Source organism: Capsicum annuum, unplaced genomic scaffold (assembly GCF_002878395.1).
Source record: "Capsicum annuum cultivar UCD-10X-F1 unplaced genomic scaffold, UCD10Xv1.1 ctg2516, whole genome shotgun sequence".
In the NCBI taxonomy this organism is placed as follows: Eukaryota; Viridiplantae; Streptophyta; class Magnoliopsida; order Solanales; family Solanaceae; genus Capsicum; species Capsicum annuum.
Genome location: NW_025831345.1, coordinates 379,465 through 397,764, shown reverse-complemented (window position 1 = coordinate 397,764; position 18,300 = coordinate 379,465). Strand labels below are relative to the sequence as shown.

Sequence of the window (18,300 nt, the reverse complement as noted above, 5' to 3'; positions counted from 1 at the left end):
TTACTTTACATTTAGTTTATCGATTTCAACACTCTTTTGGTTATGTTTGTAATAAATTAATATTAATAGTGAAATAAAATTGGATAGTTTCTTAACAATAATCCCTGTGGGATCGATACTTGGATTGTGAAAGGGCCACTATATTACTTGGTGAAACCATGTACACTTGCGTGTGCACTTGGGCGCAACAAGTTTTTGGCGCCAATGCTAGGGACTTGTAAATTGGAAACTATTTTTATTTTCGTTTCAATTTTTAGATTTCTTTGGTGCTTTACGCTTGGTCTTTTGTTTTGTATTTATAGGAAATAGGTTTTCAAGCCAGTAAGCTCGCAAGGGATAGAAATTTGGTTGAACCAAGCCACAAACCCGAGAAACACTTCCATCAACGATGGAGAGAAGCAATCCTTATCCCCTGTATTCTATTAATTGTAGAAGGTCAAGACAATTCTGCTCTCATGGATATAGAACAACCATCCCACAGGACAGTTAGAGAAGTAGAAATCCCTCTTCCAACAAATTTGACCTCAATTTTTTAGAAACCGGCTGCTGGAGATAATCTTGAGCTGAAGCAGAATATGGTGCAGCTTCTGATTAGCACTGGATAGTTTATAGAGATTTCATATGAAGACCCACAAGTCCACTTACGAAACTTTCTGGAGATCAGTGAGACATTCATCCCTACGGGTATGTCAACTAACTATGTTAGGAGACACTATTCCCCTTTCACTGTTGGGGGAAGTGAATAAGTGGTAGAATGCTGAGTAGGCAAATTAAACCAAACCTTGGGATGACTTAGATCAGAGATTCCTCATCCGATCCTTCCCATCTGGCAAGACTACGAGACTTCGTAGTGAGATTGTGTGCTTCAAATAGAATCTAGATGAGAATTTAAACCATGCTTAGGAGAAGTTCAAAGATCTTCTTTGGGACTGTCCACATCATTAGCAGTCCAATGAGGTATTAGCTCATACTTTTGTTAAGGCACTTGACCATAACACAAAAATTTTGTTAGATTTAGCAGCAGGTAGTCAAGCTCTGGACACAACGTATGATGGGTTGTATACCTTGTTAAATTGAATTGCAAAAGGTAATCCTCAATGGTATTCGTACTTATGGAGTGCTACAAAGAAGGTTGTTAGTGTATTAGAGGTGGACCATTTTAATTCTTTATCCACCTAGCTGGTTGCTCTAAAGAATCAAATAAGCAATAAGAAGTTGGGGGTTGCATCACGTGCAGCCACAGTTAATGCAATCCAAAAGACTGCAAGTTTGTGTGAGGTTTGTGGTAATAGTGGGAATTCAGTGGCTATGTGTGTTTAAAATCCTAAGTTTGTGATATTTGTGGGCAATGCTCAAAGTCCGAATTATGGGAATGCCTACAGTAAAAAGTGGCAAACTCAGCCACTAAATACCCTATAGAACACCCAACAACAGTAATTTTAGTAGCAGCAAGTTTAGAATAATCAAGCCACAACTCAGAACAACAATGTAGAAGAGATGCTGAAACAAATCATGGCTACCCAAGCATAATTGGCAGGAAATATAAAGAGACAATAAGCAGCTACAAGGAGCTTGGAGTTGCAAATTGGTTAGTTAGCTAAGGCACAAAACACCAGGCCTCAAGGTAGTTTTCCAAGGGATACAGAAAGTCCTAAACAAGTAATGTCAATCACTTTGAGGAGTGGTAAAGAGCTTAACGAAGGACCACCAAAAAAAACCAAGGAGGTAAATACAGAAGAGATTACCCCACTGGTATCTGACCAAGTTATTAAAAATTCAAGAAAGTATGAGTACTCAAAAGCAAAAGTTGTTGAAAACGTAAAAAGATCCCACCACTACCTTCCCCACAGAAGCATATAAAGGTAAAGGAGGATGAATTCTTCAAGAAATTCTTTGACACATTTAGAGAGTTGTACATTAGTTTACCTTTTTTAGATGTTTTGTAGAGAATACCTAAGTACACTAAGTACTTGAAGGATGTGGTCACTAACAAAGTTAAGTTGCAGGATGTTGTGACAGTAGCACTTATTAAGGAGTGTAGTTCAGTAGTAATGCAGAATATGCCAAAAAAAACTCAAAGATCCTAGGAGTTTCACTCTCCCCATTCAAATTGGTAGCAGTGATGTGATGTATGCACTGAGAAATTTGGGGGCAAGTGTCAAGTTGATGCCCCTATCTTTGTTCAATACCTTTTTCTTAGGAAAGCAATACTCCAGCTGGCAGACCAGACCCTAGCTTATCCCAAAGGAATCATAGAGGATGTCATAATCAAGGTTGGTAATTTTATTAATTCTGTTTACTTTATTGTTTTAGATTTTCAGGAAGAAAAAAGAGTACTAGTAATCTTGGAACATCTATTTTTAGCGATAGAAAGAGCATTTATTGATGTAAGAGAGGGCACACTCACAATGAGGAGAGATGATGAAGAGGCAATTTTTAAAGTGTACAAACTGCTCAAGACACTTTCCCACTACAAAGATTTATGCCTAATTTACATTTTTAAAGGGGATAACTGTGGAGCAGTAGGGTCTGCTCCACTAAAGACATCTTTGGACTTCCTCATTAAGTAGGCCAAGCCTCCAATACCTAAGCCCAATATCATGCAAATTGATGAACTTGAAAAGGCTAAAGTTGAATCAGTTGTTGACCTTGAAAGTTCACACTCAAGAGGTCAGAAACAAATAAAAAAATGGTGTCCTAGTGTGAGAAAGAGGATAAAGAAAAGGTTGAGTTAGAGATTGGGTCGTGCCGCAATACTAAATTAGGTGTTGCTTGGGAGGCAACCCAAGTTAAGTAAGTACGTTTTATTTTTAGTATTTTTAGTTTGTACTTAATTAGTTTTTGTTTTTGCTGAGTCGCAAATTGATGGCAAGCCTGAGTACTAAAAACCTAAGCTAAGGAGCATGACGAAACTGTGGGGTCCCCGAACCCCCTATATATGTAAAGATGCTAAAATCTAGGATTAGAGGCCTCAGGGAGTATTTCTATCTCTACTTTAAAATATACTTTGGGGATAAAGAAGATTTTTAAGTGTGGAGTGGGGAAATTCCTATTTTCAGGGTAATTTTTAAAAAAATTGTTAAGATAAATAAGATATTTTTATTGGTGTTATGTGTGATTGCATGATGCTAGTGTTTTGGATGTAAAAAGCATGTTGATTTTGTGAATTACTACAGTTGAGACTCCTAGGCTCTTGATTATGAATCTTGTACTCGTTGGCTTAATGTTGAATTCATACTATTATTTGATTAAGAGTCTATGATGATCCTACTTGAGTTGAGCATGTGCCATGTGTGTGTGAGGTATTTGTGTATTCCTTATTGTATGTGATGTCTAGAACTTACCTGGTGTGTGTATGCAAAGCGAAATAAAGAATCTGGGTTTAGGAAATGGTATAGGCATTTCTTTGACAGCCATGTTTTATACTCTCTTTTACCGATCCTTGAGCATAATCTTAGTTAAACCCCTATTGAGCCTTTAGCTTTTTCTTTGACAGCCTCATATGTAACCTAATCCCTTTTCTTAATAGACCTTGATTTGATCCAAAAATCTCCTAAGCGCTTTAATTTAAAGATTAATTGAGTTAAGGAGTTAGAAATTCAAGAAGGAAAAGGTGAAATTGAAGTTGCTAAGTAATAGCTATTGGTATTTTAAAAATGTCATTATGTTTTGTGGTTGGGAATTAAGTAATAAAAATAATAAAAATTTATTCAAATTGAATAAGTTATGCATAGAATACTCCCACCATAGTGTTTGTGAATGAGCTTAATAAGATGGGGTGAGAAACAAAAGAAATGGGTAGACAAAAGTGGTGTAATTTTGTTGTTAAAGGTGTCTTAATTTTATAATATGATATATCAAAGTGCTTGGGGATGATAGTCACTATTACTGGCCAGAATAGTTTCTACCCGGTCCTTAGTCTATATTACAACCTTTAAGACCTATTTGATCCTATGCTTCAACATTCTGATATTAGTGAAGTACTACACTAAGGGCAAGCTTATAGTTCATTATGTGTAACTTATGAATTCCTTGTGAGAGTGAGTGAAAGTTGATTCTTGTACCCATTGCTTTATAAATTACATTATTGTTAGTGATTATGGGTAACTCTCGTATTATGAGGGAACATGTTTGATGATAGTTGGGTGAATTGTATGATGTCTTTGATTGAACAATATGCATGAGTTTTCTAACTAGATGAGTCAATTCTTGAGGCTAGGATGTTTTAGAGAAGTGTTCTTAAACTTTCAATTGTGTACGTAACATGCTTTATGTAGAAACTTACATTTTGTGTAGTCATTGTAGTACTAGCTTGAGTGTCTTTCTTGTAGTAGAATGTTGGAGTCACCTCATCTTATGATTCTTAGAGTAAAGAGTTCTTCAAGGACGAACAAGGCTTTAAGTGTAGGGTGGTCATCTGAGGTGGTTTTATGCATCTTAGTGTTGCTATCCTAGCTTATTTAGCCTTATTTAGAGGACAACTCATGTGCTTAATGAGTAACTAATGAAATAAGTAATAATATAAGTGTCCAAGTATGTGATTACATTATTAAAGGTCTTTTTAAACAAGTTTGGATTCAAATTGATCATTTAGAGTCTAGATGAGAAAACTAGTGTTACTAGCTTATGCTAGGTGTTTGTCTAGTTGATCGCAATGGATTCTGAGGTGTTAAATGAGTTTCTAATGGTTTTAATGTGTAATTATAGGTGGAAAACATTTTTTATAATGTTCAAAGTGCAGTTGAAATAAGCCAGGAGTCAAAACATGAGTTAAAGATCAATGTGGGCAAGCCTAGTCTTAGCTCGTGTTTTTAGTTAATCGTTGAAAATATTGTGTTGTTTTGAGCTCTAATATTCGGTTTTTGATCATTTAGGATGCTTTATGAGTTGATTATGGTGATATATTGATGAAATACAAGCTGAAAATTTAGTGGAAACTATACCACAAGGCAAGGGATGGAAGGAGAAAGACTTAGAAGAATATAGGCGTCCAGAGGCAATTTCCAGTAAGCCTACGCGTTTGGTCCGCGACGTGCCATCCACTCCCTTCATGATATATCCAATTCCCTGAATGTATATATCCATGATATATCCAAGGCATCACGTGGATTATCCCATAGGTATCCACCAACGCGATGCGGACTATTTCCCATACACGGCCAAATTTGTCTCTGAAAAATAGGACTTCTTGCACTTATTCTAGGTTATTTTGGATGTCTTGGGACTGGATAGGAGGCGGTTACACACTTTTTTTAGGGTTAATATTCTTTAAATTTAGATTTTTAATATAATTAATCATGTATTCAAGTATTTGGATTACAATTATGTCAATTAGTAGCTAAACGCCTCCTTTCCTGGGTTAAGTCCAAGAGCATGTTTGCTATCATTATGAGTTGAATTTTCTTGGACTTCTTATCATATTAGGTTGTTTGTTCATCCTTGTTTTAAATATTTTGATAATTTTCCACCCTTAGAATATATACATTGTCGACCTTGTGATCTCGGGAGGGGGAATAGGAAGATAGAACGTAGGGATTAATAGAGTAAGGTTCTTAGTCTCTTAAAAATAAGGAATTTCAATTAGCATCTAGGACAGAGATATACCTAGAAGCCATTCTTTCTTCATATGTAGGATGGTAGCTTCATGCATCTAATTTGATTATAACATCCCTGTACAACGATGTAGTTGTAATGTCCATGTTAGGTAGATAATTAGAGGTCAGGAGACCATGATCATGCGATAAACCCTACGAATCAATAACTAAGATAAGAAATCTAATGAATGAAGCTCAATAGCATAGTACGATTATTTGGAATGCCTTAACCCTGGATTTAATCCATTGATTCTCTCAAGTCTTTACTTTATGCACTGTTTACTTTACTTTTAGTTTATCAATTTCGAAACTCTTTTGGTTATGCTTGCATAAGTTAATCTTAATAGTGAACTAGAATTTGATATTTTCTTAACACTAGTCCCTGTGGGATCGATGCCACTATATTACTTGATGAGACCACGTACACTTGTGTGTGCGCTTGGGCGCAACACTACTTCATCTCTATGGAGTACATATATGTGGAATAAGCATTGAGAAAAAGTTACATAAATTATTACCAACAATTCAGGCGCATCACATGTATGAAGGAAAATGGTAAATATAAGGATGTAGAACATGAAATCTAGTGGAAAATTTAAGTCAGGTAACTAAAATTTATGGTTTAACAATTGGTAAAGTAAAGGAGCTCTATATTTCATTATAGAAGAAGAAGTAGGGGAAAATGAAATAGATTTGAGAGAGTTCACAGTTAATGAAGGTTGGGATGTAGACAAACTATAGGGGTAAATTTCTCTAGAAATGACTGCTCACATAGTTGAGAATTCATAGTTAAGTCAGCCTATCAAAATTTAATGAACAAAAAGGAGGAAGTGGAAAGGAATAAGAACATCTGGATAAAAGAATTTCCTTTTAAATTGCATTCTTCTTATGGAGCGTCTGGAAGAGAAAAACTGCTACTGATGAGAATTTAAAAAGATTGAAGATGAAACTATTATTTAGATATTATTATTGTGAGAAAAGAGAAGTGGATACTATGACACATTTATTGTTAACAACTCCTATAGGTAAAAAGCTATGGGAGAAGTTTGCTTCTTGTGCAGGTATCAATGTTGAAGGGTTGTAACTTCAATAACTCATTTATGCATAGTGGGAGTATAGGGAAAATCTTAAACTTTAACAAAACTTAAAGGCACTACCAACAATACTAATATAGGAAATATGGAAGAGAAAGAATGTTATTAGCCATGGAATGAAAGTTTCTATCAATCGAATGCACTATCAGTGTCAAAGGACGGTTTATCATGTCATAAGGGTCGTGTACCCTTAGTTGAAAGATGTTCCTTTGCAATGGGAAGGATGTTTGATATGTTGCACTAATACAAACCCATATTTTTACTAGCATAAAGTGAGATGGAGTAGGCCAGAGATGGGATGGGTTAAATATAACACATATAGAGCAAGTAAAGGTAACCATGTCAAGGTTCTTATGATTTTTTTGTTAGGGATACAATGGATATCTCATGTATGCATAAGCAAAATACATAGGATATACTACTAACATAGAAACAACATCTATAACTATTTGGAAGGCCTTATTGTATTGCGGACAACAAAAACTGAATATCATCATACTTTAGACTGACTTTTTAGACATCAAGAATACGACTTTGAGAGAATTGAAGATTCCTTAGTAACTTATTTAGAGGGTGGATTAAATTATAGAACTACTGAGCTATTTCAACATACAAATCAAGCATATTTTTAGGGAAGCAATTCAGCTGGTAGATTACATCACAAACACAACATTCAATCACACATACATACAATAGTTTCATTTATTTAGGCAGCTACCAAGCAAGGGGAAAAGGATTCTAATCATGGAGAAGATGTAAATACCAACCATCAAGATTAAAAATAAAAGGATTAACATTTACAGAAACCAAGCATGTTAAGTTGAAGAAATGCAAATACCAACCATTGAAACAATAACCAAGCATGTCAAATTGGAAATTAACATAAATAATGTCTTATAGCTATCATATTTATATATAAAAATTAGGCCACTTCATGGGAAAATAGTTATGAGAATGATACCAAGACTAAGCTACGACAGCAAATAAAAAGGTTCACCATAAAAAAGAGAGGATCCTAGAACAAGATCTACAAGCCAAAGCATGTATCAAGTCGAGAGCTCAACAGAAAAGAGACTAGGAGCAACTTGGCTTTCTTCTTGTCTACTTCAATTTAAAAAATGAGAGAAATAAGAAAAAAGAAGTGGATCTATAGGGAAAGAGAGAAGACACAAAAACTTCCAACAAGCTATAGAGCAGAATACAAGGTTTTAATCCTCTTTTAATTCCCACCTAAACTCTTTGATCTCCACCAAATTACACACCTAGAGAGAGTTAAGGAGACTAGAAAGATCTAGTTAATAATATTCTTGAAAAAAGATAGATAGAAACACAAGATCCTTACTTCGGCAAGCTGAGAAGAAGATGACAGATCTATGGACAATGAAAAATGTTGACCACCAAGAGTGTGAGAAGCCTCAAACATACGTTTGGAAGAGACAACAATGACATGCTTTGAATAGAAGTGGAAGTTGTGGAAATAAAGAGAATCAAATTGGGAAGCCCTATTTTTTGGGGCTTTGATTATAACTCATAAACTTGGTCACTTTTGGGCCAAGTTCGTTTCGTTGTTTTTGTTTTTCCTTTTTTTGTTGGGTCTATTTAGATCCCAGCTAAACTTTTTTTATTTATAAATAAAACGGACTATACGTCCATAATTTTTCCAAAAAAATGAGAATGAAAATCCAAATTTCAAATCCTCAAACAATAATTTAAGCCTAAAATATAACATAAAATAGTGGGGAATCATTAAATTAGATATCAGGAACACTTCAATAACAAAGAAATCAAATGAAATATCAACCAAATCCAAGCTCTAGAGTCCCAAAATGGTGGGAAAAAGTGACAATACACCAAAAAATTCACCAATTAACACATGAAGCTTGTGCGGTATGATCGCGCTCATAGAGTGCAGAATGACTTTTCTCCATCTTGCGCAATGCACACCTAAGGCACTAATAGCAACGGCCATCTACCAAGCCATCTATGTGATCGACACCCTCCTATGATAATGGCATAGAACAAAACTCCTACTTTAACGCTATTGCACTCCAAGTGCACGATTGTGCTTGCATCAGATATCAAAAAAATTTGGCAAAGCTAGAAACATGGTGTCAACACCAGAAATTTATCCAGAACTGAAGTCTAATACATAAAATGATAGTGCGAATCAATCATAAAACACATTTCATACCTATTGGAATAGTTGAAACACAAATCCAAGGTCTTCTAAACCAAATGTTGACCACAGTTAACTCCAAACTTAAGAAAATCAAGACATCCAACCAAGTATCCAAGTCACTCTTGAGTTCCTCAGGCCCCTTATGTACCATCCACTTAAGTCATAAAATACCTTATGGACTTGGAATAACCAAAAGCCAAAAACTACCTCCCTAAACCAAAATATTGATTTACCCTCATAAGTTCCAAACATCCAAAAGCCCACAAAATCACCAAAATATATTTGTACACCTTATAAATTATATCACCCATCTTCGCAGGTCACAAACATAATTCAGAATTATGAGGAGGATCAAAAGTAGGGAAAAGAAGCGACAATCACAAAACAATGTTGAGGGTCATTACATGTTGTTGTAAAGATGCTAGTAAAATATACTAGATTATAGATATATTGATACAAAAAAAACAAGGGAAAGCATAAAACATACCCCAAACAGTCCACAAATTCAAGAAAACCCAAGGTCCAAAACGGGACCTCACTAGGATTCAACAAGTATAACAAGAATACAACAAAACAGGGATGTATTTGACACCCAAAAACAGCCAACAACACAAAAATAACGAGATGAACAAGATGACAATAAGAATAATCATATTCGGATTCCACAACAATAAGATATAATATTACAAGATTACAAAAGACAAAGGGACAGATAGTGAGACATAAAATACTATAATGACTATGAACCTAAGTGTAAATGACACATAAAGACCCTTAATGATTAGGAACACAAACACTCTTCAAAGAGACACAAGAGAGGACCTCAATCCTTCAAGCACCCTAAGTTCCAAGAAAACAAACAACAAAAGAGATTCCACCCTAATGTTGTAACCTAGTGTCGGCCATGCCTTACAAGAAAGAGAACTTAAGAGTTTCAAATGTGTTCTACCATTTTTAACATTCAAAAACTAAGTTAATAAACCCTAACATGTTCCTTATATACTACAAAATAAATAAAAGTTAAAATAACCAAAAAGACCCTTCAAGAATGGACTGCCCTTCTAGTGTATGGAGTGGGCGGTTTTGGTGTGTATTTAGGCCTTTAATTACACTTCTCTTGCACATACACTTGGTTGCTTTCAATGCACACCCACATAAGTTTATTTTCATGATTATTCTCATATCATCCTCTCCATATTTATAAGAATTTGCCTACAAATTCACAGTTTCACTTCGTTCAATTGGCCAGTTCAAAAAAAGCACTCAAAATAATACGCAAAACATGAAGAACCCAAGATCCTAATATGAACAAATCTCGGCCAACATCTTTATTTTGAACCTTGGATTTCTCTCCATATTGAGACTTGGCCTCAATCTTATCCAACTCAAGTCTCCTTCCATCATATAAGCATCATCGTAGACTCTATATATTTCGTGTCCCTTTCTTCTATACTCCTTTATATAGATATATCAATTTTGGGAAAGAGGAGTTTCAGTTGAGGGGGATATTTTGGTAATGTGGAGCTTCGGTTTTAGAACTTTGATGGGAGATAATGGGCCTCCAAGTCCTTCTTGTGGGACTAGATCAACTTACAGAAGAAGTGATCTACCTTGTTCTCAATTTTGAGGGTAATTAGTAACTTGGCTCATGGCATTTTATGGTGAACTTGGAGGGTTGACTTTTGTAGGCAAAGTCTCAAGGGAAATGGTGATGGAAGGGTTTTGGTCATGACCACTTGAGGAAACATGGAGTCGAGGGGTAGAAGCATAAGAGTTCCTTCGACTCTCTATTTGATCTAACCTCTCATTTATAGTAGACAACTCTTCTCGGATTGAGGACATAGTCGTGAGCATACTTTTCATTCCTCGGTTGATAGTTTCAAGTCTTTCTAAGATAGCACCAAGAGAATTATTGTCCATTGTAGCCAAGAAGTTACCTATAAAACAATAAACAAGTTAGTTGTTCATAGAATGGTCATCACACTCTCTCTTTAATCCTTTGTCCCTCGGATTTTCTTACTTTTGATCTCATAATTATTGTAAGTTTGCTTGTAATCCCTGAGATGTTGAGAGGTGAACCGAGTGAGTACAATGAATCAAAAGAATAAAAACACACAAAGGAACATAAACATGAAAAAAATGGTTTCAAAACCAACTCACAATCTAGTAAATTGTCACTAGTTTGTAAATTAGTATTGGAATCAACAAATGAAACTAATGAGACAATAAAATGAAACTAAAAGATCACAATTTGAGCTTAAAATTTTTGTGTGAACAATAACTTGGGTGACGTGGCAGAACACCATTGGTCACGGCCCCACAATTAGTCTCTAGTTGAAGTTTACAAACTTTAGTTACTATATAATGGAAACAATTGGTTTTGGAGGGAAAGTAGATGTCTTGAATCTCTTTAAGTCTAATCTTCAAAAGGCAAGACTTGACTTTGTACAATTCCCACAAAATAAGGTCCCTTGAAACAAGTAAAAGTGGTTGAAAAGTAGATGTCAATTCAAGGAAGTGATGGCTCTAGTCTTCTCACAAACAACTTTACAACTTGTAGGTTCACCTTTTTGAATCAATATTACACTTTTGGTTGTCTTAAGTTGTAAGATGAGATGAAAAACAAGATAAACACTACAACAATCCTTCAATAGCAATAACAATATTCACGAATTCAAGACCCAACTGGCCACAACAAGTCATAAATTCTCACCCTAGGTCCTTGTTCACAACACAACTTTAACAAGTTCAAGCTCAAATATAGATCTAGAAACCTTTTAGTGCTAGTGAGTCACAAAACTAACACAAGAAACAACAATACACACCAAAGGACTACTAGATCTAGACGCTACAAGCAACCTCGGTCAAGATGAACAACAAGAAAAACACTTTCAAGGCCAAGAACAACAAGAACACCAACTTTTTTTATTTTTTTTAATTTTCTTAGCAAGAAAGCCCAAGATTTGTATTGTAAGAACAACACCAAAGATGGATTTGATACCAAATGATACAAGACAAACAAGGAAAAGCACAAAAAATACCCCAAACAGTACAAAAATTCAAGAAAAATCATGGACCAAAAGGGGACCTCACTAGGATTCGACAAGTATAACAAGAATACAAGAAACAAGGGTGTATTTGATACCCAAAAACAGCAAACAGCACAACAATAACGAGATGAACAAGATGACAATAAGAATAATCAGATTCGGGTTCCACAACAACAAGATATAATGTTATAAGATTACAAAAGACAAAGGGATAGATAGTGAGACATAAACTACTATAATGACTAAGAACCTAAGTGTAGATGACACACAAAGACCCTTAATTATGATAGTAGGAACACCTACACTCATAAAATAGATACAAGAGGGGACCTCAATCCTTCAAGCACCCCAAGTTCCAAGCAAACAAACAACAAAAGAGATGTCACCCTAATGTTGTAACATAGTTTCGGCCATGCCTCACAAGAGAGAGAACTTGAGGGTTTCAAGTGTGTTCTACCATTTTCAATATTCATAAACTAAGTGAATAAACCCTAACATGTTCCTTATATATTACAAAATAAATAGAAGTTAAAATGACCAAAAAGGCCCTTCAAGAATGGGTTGCCCCTCTAGTGAATGGAGTGGGCGATTTTGGTGTGTATTTGGACCTTTAGTTACACTTCTCTTGCACATACACTTGGTTGCTTTCAATGCACACCCACATAATTTTATTTTTGTGATTACTCTCATATCATATCCTTGGAAGTACTTTAATATTTTGAAGAAAAGATTCTCCTACTTTGATTTTTGCAGCAAAGAATCTTTTGCAGATAGGAGCATTGATGCACATAATTCACAATTCACTTAAATGAGGCCTCGTCAACTAGAGTTAGTTACAAACTTGTTGAAGTCGTTAAATTCACTTATAGTATATTAGAGTGAGTTAGCTGAATAATAGAATTGAATATTTATTTCTCATTCTATTTGACTGCTACAAATCACTGTATTTGATTTACATTATTAGTTGAAGTGTTACAGTTGTCCTATTCTTCTTCATCTTCATCCCCTCCATTTTTGAGCTATCATTCTCGAGCTTTTTCAGTAGAGCTCCTGAACAGCTTCTAATTTCTGGAATTCACTCGATCTCTTCAATTTATTTAATAGTCGAATACTAGAGCCACGACTGTTATATATATGACATTGGATGGAATCCAACCCTTTGACATTCCTTTGAATCATCTAAAAGTACTTGTGGACCACCTTGGTAAATAAAAAGTTTGTGCCCAGAAGTGTATTTTCTCTGGAAAACACCAGTCAAATACTACATACTAATAGGTAAAAAACACATTAACAATTCTTAAACTACTGTTGAAGATGTTATAATGGTTGACATGTCGAGTTAAATTTTCTACCAAAAGTACAACAATAGTGGGAAGATAAGGCACAATAGCTTTTGAAACTCTTTTCAGCTGTGATTGTTATGTTCCTTCTCTTTTAGATGCTCTTTAATTTTCTGTTCTTTTGCAGATTCTAATATAAGTTGTCATGATTGCTTCGTACTTCCAATTACTACAAATGTGCAAGCATGGACCATTATTGAGTGTACAAAAGTTTGCTTCAAATTAACAAACAAAATATTCCTCAGAATAAGCATCAACAAAGGACTAGTAAACAGAATGTGTGTCCAAATTAAGTGCATCATTATCACGAATGGAACGCCTTATCTCGCCTCTCTAAAAAGGGGTAGGTCATTGCACTAACAATTCTTGTAATTTTGAGTTTTGGCTTGAATATATTACTTGTCAAAGTTTGATCTAGCTCAAACTGTATACGTATATGTATACAAAAAAACAAAAAAAAAAAGTTAAATGTACGAATATTGTAATAATACATCCATCCTAACATACTGATTTTAGGGAGAAATAATTTTCTAGCCCTTACAAATTCTTTTAGTGTTATGTTTTTTAATAAGGGATCTTCATTTTTCCGTACTTATAAGAAATTTTCACTTTTATACTTAAGATTTCTAAAAAGGTCATTTACTTCTACTCAATTGTAAGAGGACAAAAAGTCTCACTTCAATTCATCTACTTTTACATTCTTTTTTACACGGTTGTTTTGCACGTTCATCGGTGTGCGAAAGTTTAATCTAGATAAAATGTTACTTTGTGATTAGACATTCCATGTTGTGCGGAGAAGGATTTTGAAAATCTTGAGCAGCCTATGAGGTAAAGACTAGAACCAACATCCAACCTATACCAATATATCTGGTTTAAGAATGAGACAAAACGAGAGGCCAAAAGTTGGATAGTGGATATAGATTGAAACCACCTTTTTGTGCTCACTAGGCCCTCGTAACATTTGTCCTACTGCACCTCTTTTACTTTTTGAGTTCTACAATGGTGCAATACTTTTTTTGAGAGCCAAAGAATGCTAATTAATTCCACGCTTAAAAGTTCTAAACACCATTCCTGTAGTATCTTCATACCTTTACCTTTTTAGTTCTACCTAAAGTACTAGAGCCGGATCTTATTGATGTTTATTGTATAGAAAATTTAAGTACCTTCTCATTATCAGGCAATAAAAGGAGACAAAGATAAGATGTCATCGTATGGCCAGATGATGTGAAGATAATATCTTGCAAAAATGTAATCTAAAGCTACTCACAATGAATTCAAGAGTCCGAGCTATCTATAAACTCGCATACAACAAGAATTTAGTGCAAGAAGCTGCGCTTTATGATTTACAGGAAGACTAGAGAATATTAATTTTATAAAAAGGTGATTGTAACTTCCAATGTGATTGCCGAATTCCAATTTCAGTAGTTGTGTAGTAAATAAATATGATTTAGACCTGGATTTCCACTGATAGAGATATAAGTAGGATACCATGTTGATAATATTGATATAATAATCATGATTGACAAGCAAAAAGCCACAAATAATACACTGCAGGGAGCCTAAGCACGAAAATTATAATCTAATAAAACAATATTCAGAACTGTCAACTTCTAAACTATACTTGATAGTTGACATCAGTGAAATCTAAAAGAAATGATTGTCATTAGAGAGGAAAAGTTAGCGTTAGTGGTTAATGGGATGCTCCCACAGATTAAGGAAAAAGGAGGAGACAGGGAATATAATAGTTAAAAGCCACTGGACAATCTTAGTATAATGGACACATCACGTATAATCAATTACCATTAATTAAACCTAAAGCCACGGTAAACAGCCAGACTATCAACATAGAAGATGCAGAGATTTGTTGATTAAGACTTGAGTCTAAATCCTGTTTGTATACGTTCAGTTAACTCTAAGGGTCGTTTGGTTGGAAAATAAGTTATGCTGCGATTAGTTGTTCTGAAATTAATTATCTTTTAGTGGTTGTTTGATTTGTGGTACTAAAAATAATGAGCATTTCATTCTTTTTATGAATGCTAGTTTGTTTATAAAAATACTCTTCATCTTATTTAGTTTAATTATTTTCCTTCATATTAAACCATACAAAAAAAATTGAAAAGTTACTTATTTTTTTTAACTTTTGTAGTAATTTTTTTTCTCCTAAAAATACATGTTAAAAAAATTATATTAATATTTCTTAAAAGTGTATGAATCTTTAATATTTCATGTTAAATTACTTATTTTGTCCTAAATTCTATAAAATATTGATTATCCCATTTTTTATTAAAAAAAATTATCATTAAAAGTGTGAAAAACAATTACTCTCATTTTTCATTATTTAGTATCGTATTTGGGAGTTAAATTGTACTTTTTACAAAAATTAAATTTTTCAAACAATTTTAGCTATATATAAAAAATAATTTTTAATTTAATAATTAAGCATGTACGAAGTTAGAAAGGAAATGTCAATATATTAATTATTTTTCCATGATAAATTTGTCATGGAAAATGAAAATCTAAAGATTAATAAACATTTCTACAAAATAGAAAGACAATAAACCCTTGCATAAATTTTGAATTTGATTGTCTAAATAGTTTTAATGGTGTCATTATCATTTTTCATGACTCGTCACTTTTATAGCATTTAATAAGCACATATAATTGTTCAAATTTATCAAAATGGATGAAAATTTGTAGAGTAATTAAAATTTAAATTAGGGATAGTATTAATAAAAAAATTTGATATGATTACGATCAAAATCTCACACTCTCTCTTATATATAGTAATAATAAAAAATAAAAAAACACATATATATATATATATATATATATTACACTTATATATATATCAAAGATTGAATGTACGATGAAGGGTACATTCAAAATAATATCATCTTTTGAGGGTATTTTGGTAAATTATTTTTCAACATCTTGTATTCTACTTTTCATGACACGTGTATCGCCACTTCTCTATAGTAACATTGGCGCTCCTTGCCCTAAATCCTAGCGTCTCTTCATTTTTAATTTCTGTGCTTCGACCTAAGACCTAGCTTGTTTTCAATTTCTTCAGCACAATGAAGCTCATCAGATTTTTGATGAAGCTGAACAACGAGACTACCTCAATTGAGCTCAAAAATGGCACTGTTGTTCATGGAACCATTACAGGTATGGATGTGATCATGAACACACACCTGAAGGCTATCAAAATTATGCTAAAATTGACGAATCTAGTGATGTTGGATCACCTGAGTATGAGGGGTAACAACATCCATTATTACATCCTCCCTGACAGCTTAAATCTTGACACGCTGCAGGAGGAAGATGCACCCAGAGTGATGCCAAAGAAGTGAACAGTTGGAAAGACTTTGGGACGTGGTCGTGAGAGCGTCCATGGACGTGGACGTGGTTGAGGCCTCTAAATGCATTTCAGCTGCTCTTAATTTTTTGCAGTGCTGCCTATGTAAACATATATGTATGGGTGGAGACTTGCTCTTAGTTTTCCACAAGAAAAGAGATCGATCCAATGCAACAAATTAAAAAATAAGTATTACCACTTCTACTTGTGGGATGTAGATGCCTTTTACTATGGTCCATCTGTTATTTGCTTCATCTTTCAGGCGATTTCTTGTTTTCTTTTTATTTTTTCCTTGAATTTTTTTTAGTTTTCCCACTTATGCGTGTGTTTTGGTATTATTTAAACCATAATTTCAGGATTTGATTTTGTTATGTTATTCTACTTACATATGTTAACTAAGAATTTTTCTATAATTTATGAAAATTAAGGTATCACTCTAATAATTATGGTGATTCCATTATTACTCTTTTCCCCCTCTAATTTTCTTAATGTTTCATAATTCATCTTTGAAGGAAACTATTGCATTACTTAGAAAAGACTATGATCCTAATTGTATGAATTTTAAATTAATTATAAATGCAATGGGCTTTAATCTTGTAAGCTAAAGCTTTGATTAGTTTGAAATTTCCTTCAAGGTTCTTCTTAAGCAATGTATTCACTTTTGGATTTCAAAATTTTGTTTACTTTATTTGTAGTCTGAAAGATTGTGTTCTCGTGTTCTAGATCTATTAAATTAAATAATAAAAAAAATTGTATTTTTTTGGATAACAATAGGGTGTACTCAAAAATGCTTAGCCTGAGCTTTTCTTTTTGCACCTAATTATGCATTTTCACAGATTAAGAATTACGAGATTGAGAGTTAGTTGTTAGAAATTTTGTACAAAACTTGGTAGAGACGTGTCTCAATCCATGTTTGGAGGCATAGTTACTTCAATTTAATTGTCCTAGTATTCATTTCGTGATAGCTGAAGGCAGGTCATTTCGTGATCACAGAACTTGGTAGATTAAGAATTCACTTCATGTTGCATAGTCAGTTCAGATACCTTAGTGAAAGTGGAACGAAATAGCCATGGACTTTGTCCGTGATAGCTAAAGACTGCGAGGCAACATGAGTAATCTGTCACTCCTGACAAAGAAACCAACTGATTATTCCTAGTGAGTATAAGTTGAATTTTACCATTTTCAAGATATATTTAAAGATTTACGTATATTTAATTGCAAAGTAGGGTCCAAGATGGTTGTCATACCCTCTCATCATACTCTACAATTTCACATTCACTGTAATGATTATTAATTTTCGTATGCTTCACCATTTTCTATGGTATTTTTAGAATCTTTTGACCTTCTTAATAATTCTTCATTGATCCATGCTCTAGTATCATTCTCAAAATTTTGACTACCTACGCATCCCAAAGGGATTTGAGAAGGTTTTCAGCATTTCTGAGTTGCATTGCTAAACTATTACTGCATTATTAAGTTCTACAATAACTGTATTGTTCCTAAAGTTCAAGAAAGTAGCATTAATCATTTTTATTTATCTTGACTTCAATCACAAACTCTTACTTCTTGGTCTAACTTGGATTCTTGGTTGAGTTCATACATGTATAGGTGTAATAAAATGTAGTTTATAGATCACCACTACCAAGCCATCTTTATGAATAGGTCCTCTTATCGTCGTTCGCCTTACT

At 33.9% G+C, this 18,300-nt stretch overlaps 1 pseudogene; it reads left to right on the top strand.

The window, feature by feature from the left end:
- Positions 1 to 16,331: 16,331 nt before the first annotated feature.
- LOC107842033 lies at positions 16,332 to 16,667 on the top strand (annotated as a pseudogene).
- The last annotated feature ends 1,633 nt before the right edge of the window (positions 16,668 to 18,300 follow it).